Here is a 6,000-nt window from a genome sequence, read left to right as displayed (position 1 = left end):
TGTTCACCCATGACTGCGTGGCCATGCACGCCTCCAACTCAATCATCAAGTTTGCAGATGACACAACAGTAGTAGGCTTGATTACCAACAAAAAATAATCGATGTCTCTTCGCCCGAACAATGAGAGAGACAGAGGGGCGTGAGGTAAGATGGCGGACCGAACACAGTGGTGCAGATCGCCTCAAGATAAAAACGTTATGTTCAAAATCTGAAGGTTAGACTAAATATTAGCACTTTACATTTTCATGGGTAATAGCCTTCAATCTGGATAACAACACAAAACAAATCATATGACTAGAAAAATGTAGCAACAAATATTGCGAAAACAAGCAACACTCAAACATGATGGAGAGTAAACAAGGAATCTCAACAACAACAAAAAACACGACCCCTTGACAGACACAGACGATTTATGCTTTTCACCCCCGGGAATAGTAAGTGTGGAAACCGATCTGTAAAAATTGATAAATGACAAACTGGGCATACTTAAAGGACCTGAAGGCTAGCCTTGAGATGAGTGACGAAAAAGCTGTGACAATGGAGACAGAAACAAACATGCTACAAGGGACAGTCAATAAAATTGAAACGGACATTAATTAACTTAAAAAGGAGAACATCTTTCTGATCGAAGCCTTACTTGACATACAGACTAGATCTATGAGAGAAAATCTGGTACTTACTGGTATCCAAGAAAAAGAAGGTGAAGTTTCTGAAAATGTGGTGAAGGAATTCTCCCACGCGAAGCTGTCGACAAAATCCAACTCAAACGTGTACACTGTTTGGGACAGAGATATCAGTGCCCAATTGTTGACAAATTTGCTTTTTTTTAAGATAAAATAATGGTTAAAGGCCTGGGCATGAAAATAGGCAGGAATGATAAGGTCCCGAAGGAAATTGCAGAGCGGCACAAAGTTCTGTACCCAATCTTCAAGGAGAATAGATTAAAAGGAAAACGTGTATCTCTCATAGTCAATAAACTGTATATTGATAACCAAATGTTCAGAGACACAAAGACTACTCCATGGCTATTCTAAATATTAGTTCCCATAGAGGAGTTGAATAATGGAACACCCAATACTAGCCATGGTAGGGATTGTAATAAAAAAAATATAGAGAAAATCAAGAACAACACCATACCATTCTAGATAGGGAATGTTGGAAAATAATTAGTATTAGACTTTCCATTTATACCATTTTATAAAGTGATAAGACAACATTAGAAGAAAAGATAATTAGTAAAATATTAATCTTCAAATATAAGGAACTGAAACACAAAAGAACTCAATCAACATGGTAGAGATAAAACACAGCACAGTATGTGGGTATGTGTGGATGTGTTGTGATGGAAGGTGGGGTTTGGAAAAGTGTGGAGTTAAGTGAGGGAAAAAGAAAAATGGTTGCAAATCCCAGTGCCCGTGTGTGTTTGTGAACAGGGGTTGTGAGAGAGAGCTTTCAATTTTGTCCAGGTATGGGATATACATTTTAAAATAAATGAATACAAGTTTATTTATTTATTGTCCTATCATGATGGAACGGTCCCCAACCCTATACCCGACACCCATTTGACTGACCCATACACTAAGGTGATACAACGACACCAGATGAGACCCAGATGCAGACACAGGAGGCGGATGGTTTGGTTCTCAGAATATTTATTATAACAAAGGGGAAGGCAAAAGGGCAGATTGAGGGAAGGCAGAGGTTCGTAATCCAAGGCAGATTCAAAAAGGGACAGAATGGCAGGCAGACAAAGGGCTGTGAGACAGAGGTGTAATCTTAGACACATGGAAATTGGAATGTGCACGGATAGTGCAGGGCAACAGAAGAAGAACAACAGTGGAGTTAAAGATTTTAGAGATGAGGAAAGGGCGGATAAAGCAGGGGGAAATTTACGGGACTCTGAGGGGCAGATCTTGAGTGGAAAGCCATACCCTCTGCCCGAGACGATAGCAGGGAGCTGGGGTCCGGTGGCGGTCCGCCTGTCACCAATACCTGGAGGTGGTCTTAAGAAGAGCGGACCGGGCTCTCTTCCAGGTACGCATACAGCGGCGGACGAACATCTGGGCCGAGGTTATGCTGACTTCTTCCTCTTGCTGAAGGAAGAGCAGAAGCTGGTAACCGAAGGAACACTCAAAGGGTGAGAGACCAGTGGCTGAGCAGGGAAGGGTGTTGCGGGCGTACTCCACCCACACGAGTTGCTGGCTCCAGGTGGTGGGGTTGGCAGAGTCAAGGCAACGAAGAGTCGTCTCTAGGTCCTGATCGGCTCGCTCCGACTGGCCGTTAGATTTGGAATGAAACCCAGAGGACAGGCTGGCCGATGACCCAATCAGGGTCCAGAATGCCTTCCAGAAGTTGGACGAGAACTGAGGACCATGATCGGTGACCATGTCGACCAGAAGTCCATGGATCCGGATGATGTGCTGAACCCTAAGGTGGGCCGTCTCCTTGGCTGAGGGCAACTTGGGAAGGGGAATGAAATGTACGGCTTTGGTAAACCTATCCACAACCGTAAGGATGGTGGTGTTGCCATCTGACGGGGGGAGACTAGTGACAAAGTCCAGGGATATATGGGACCAGGGGCGGTGAGGAACAGGGAGTGGTTGAAGGAGGCCAGCCGGAGCTTGCCACTGAGTCTTGTTCTGTGCGCACATAGTGCAGGCGGCAACGAATGCGGAGACGTCAGGAACTATGGTGGTCCATCAAAAACGTTGTCAAATGAAAGCCAGGGAAACTGTATGGACTCACTGTGATTGCCCGACACTCGCAGGTTAATGGGAACCATACTGTGAGTGACCCTGCCAACGGAGCGTCCGTCCAATACTCTGGCATCTATGGGAATAGAGAGGAGTTGTGTGGAGATACCCAACTCAGATACCAGGGTAGCGTCCATGAAGCTCTCGTCAGCCCCAGTCCATGAGCACCTGGAGAGATTTAGACCGGTCACCCCAGAGCAGGATAGCATGGAGATGAGTATGAGTAATGGGAGTTCGGAGACTCCCAGTATGGCCCACCAGCGAACTCGTACCTACTGATGAGCCTGGTCTTTTACTGGACAGGCGGGTATCTAAAGTCCTGTAGCACCACAATACAGGCAACTGTTAGAGCTCAGCCTATGTAAACATTCATTAAGATACAATCTAGCCCTGCCCAGCTGCATGGGCTCTGGGGGAGACGAGTCGCCAGTCCCCGATGATTCCCGAGGGAACTTGGGTGACTTCGGATTCTCTCGGGAATGCAGGTGTCGGGGACTACCGGGGTTCTATGGAGGCGAGGGAGAAACCTCGTGGCCGAGATCTACCCCCTAAAAAATGCAATAAATTGTTGTTCACAAAGTGGCACGGCAGGCTGTCTAGCTCCCGCCTAACCTTTCTTTGAATTGGTGGATATATCAAATTATTTTTTTGATATTCCTGAATATTCGATGAGGGTTGTTGATGTGAACCGCCTGTATTCAATGGAGAGATGCTATGCTACTAGCCGCATTTCATGAATATGCATAGTCATCTCAAGACAACTCCAATATAAAGTGTTTTTCTAAATGTCGCGGGGATGTTACGTGTCGTACTTATATCAGTATACTCGTAACAACCTAAGCCAGTGTTTCCCAAACTAGGTCCTGGGGACCCCAAGGGATGGCTGTTCAGTTTTTTGCCCTAGTACTACACAGCTGATTCAAATAATCAAAGCTTGATGAAGAGTTCATTAATTTAATATAGTGCTAGTGCAAAAAAACAAACGTGCCCCCACAGGACAGAGTTTGGGTAACGCTGACCTAAGCATTATGAAACTTCTATTCAATCAAATAAACCTCAAGTAGCAAATAAGCCATTAATTTTTTTGTAGACCAAATTTGACAGAAAATATTTTTTTCTTGCCAGCGCTACAGACGGTCTGCTAATACACGACTAGTAAAGGCCCAGTGCACAACTTTTGTTAAAAATACATGTTTTCAAAAAAGAAATATAGCTGATTAAAAAATGAAATAATCAGATTCTTCAGGGGGTGCTACAGCACCATCCGCAACCCTACTTCCTGCAGTTATGCCTACTGGAGGGAGTTTTTATTTAACTAGGCAAGTCAGTTAAGAACAAATTCTTATTTACAATGGCGGCCTACCAAAAGGCGAAAGGCCTCATGCGGGGATGGGTGATTAAAAATAAATTAAATACAAATATAGGACAAAACACATAACAAGAGAGACAACACCGCACAAAGCGAGACTCTCAAGGCACAAGGCAAGACCCCAAATGCAGATGGTTGGAGTCTTACACAGTTTATTAATCCAAAGGGGTAGGCAAGAGAATGGTAGAGGACAGGAAAAAAGATCAAAACCAGATCAGAGTCCAAGTACAGAGTGGCAGACAGGCTCGTGGTCAAGGCGGGCAGAATGGTCAGGCAGGTGGGTACAAAGTCCAGAAACAGGCAAGGGTCAAAAGCAGGAGGACTTAAAAAATTGTTTTTAAATAATGCAAGAAGCCAAAGAACAGGAAAAAAAACAAAAAAACAACAAAAAAAAAGAAAACGCTGGTTAACTTAGAAACATACAAGACAAACTGGCACAGAGAGACAGGAAACACAGGGATAAATACGCTGGGGGAAATAAGCGACATCTGGAGGGGATGGAGACAATCACAAGGACAGGTGAAACAGATCAGTGCGTGACAGAGACCTAAGACAACAACATAGCATGGCAGCAACACATGATAACACAGCATGGTAGCAGCACAAAACAGGGTACAAACGTTATTGGGCACAGACAACAGCAAAAAGGCCAAGAAGGTAGAGACAAGAATACATCACACAAAGCAGCCAAGTACATATTATGGCAAGGACAGCTCAAATAAGCAAAGAGAAATTACAGTTCATCATTACTTTAAGACATGAAAGTCAGTCAGTACGGAACATTTTAAGAACTTTGGAAGCTTTTGCAAAAGCAGTCTCAAAACCATCAAGCTCTATGATGAAAATGGCTCTCATGAGGACCGCCACAGGAATGGAAAATCCAGAGTTACCTCCGCTGCAGAGGATAAGTTCATTAGAGTTACCAGCCTCAGAAATTGCAGCCCAAATAAATGCTTCACAGAGTTCAAGTAACAGACACATCTCAACATCAACTGTTCAGATGAGACTGTGTGAATCAGGCCTTCATGGTCGTATTTCTGCAAAGAAACCACTACTAAAGGACGCCAATAAGAAGAAGAGACTTGCTTGGGCCAAGAAACACGAGCAATGGACACTAGACCGGTGGACATTTGTCCTTTGGTCTGGAGTCCAAATTGGAGATTATTGGTTCCAACCGCTGTGTCTTTGTGAGATACGGTGTGGGTGAACGGACGATCTCTGCATGTGTATTTCCCACCGTAAAGCATGGAGGAGGAGGTGTTATATTGTGGGGGTGCTTCGCTGGTGACACTGTCTGATTTACTTAGAATTCAAGGCACACTTAACCAGCATGGCTACCACAGCATTCTGCAGCAATATGCCATCCCATCTGGTTTTGGCTTAGTAGACGATCATTTGTTTTTCAACAGGACAATAACCCAACACACCTCCAGGCTGTGTAAGGGATATTTTACCAAGAAGGAGAGTGATGCAGTGCTGTATCAGATGACCTGGCCTCCACAATTTCCTGACCTCAACCCAATTTAGATGGTTTGGGATGAGTCAGACCACAGAGTGAAGGAAAAGCAGCCAACAAGTGCTCAGCATATGTGGGAACTCCTTCAAGACTGTTGGAAAAGCCTGTGGATGTATTTCAAGGCCTACCTTCAAACTCAGCGCCTCTTTGCTTGACATCATGGGAAAATGAAAAGAAATCAGCCAAGACCTCAGAATTTTTTTTTTAAGACTTCCACAAGTCTGGGTCATCCTGGTTCATCCTTGGGAGCAATTTACAAACACCTGAAGGTACCATGTTCATCTATACAAACAATAGTACGCAAGTATAAACACCACGGGACCACGTAGCCGTCATACCGCTCAGGAAGGAGATGCGTTCTG

This window comes from Salmo trutta, chromosome 28 (genome assembly GCF_901001165.1).
Source record: "Salmo trutta chromosome 28, fSalTru1.1, whole genome shotgun sequence".
In the NCBI taxonomy this organism is placed as follows: Eukaryota; Metazoa; Chordata; class Actinopteri; order Salmoniformes; family Salmonidae; genus Salmo; species Salmo trutta.
The sequence above is the reverse complement of the archived record's forward strand: the minus strand, read 5'-3'. Positions refer to the sequence as shown.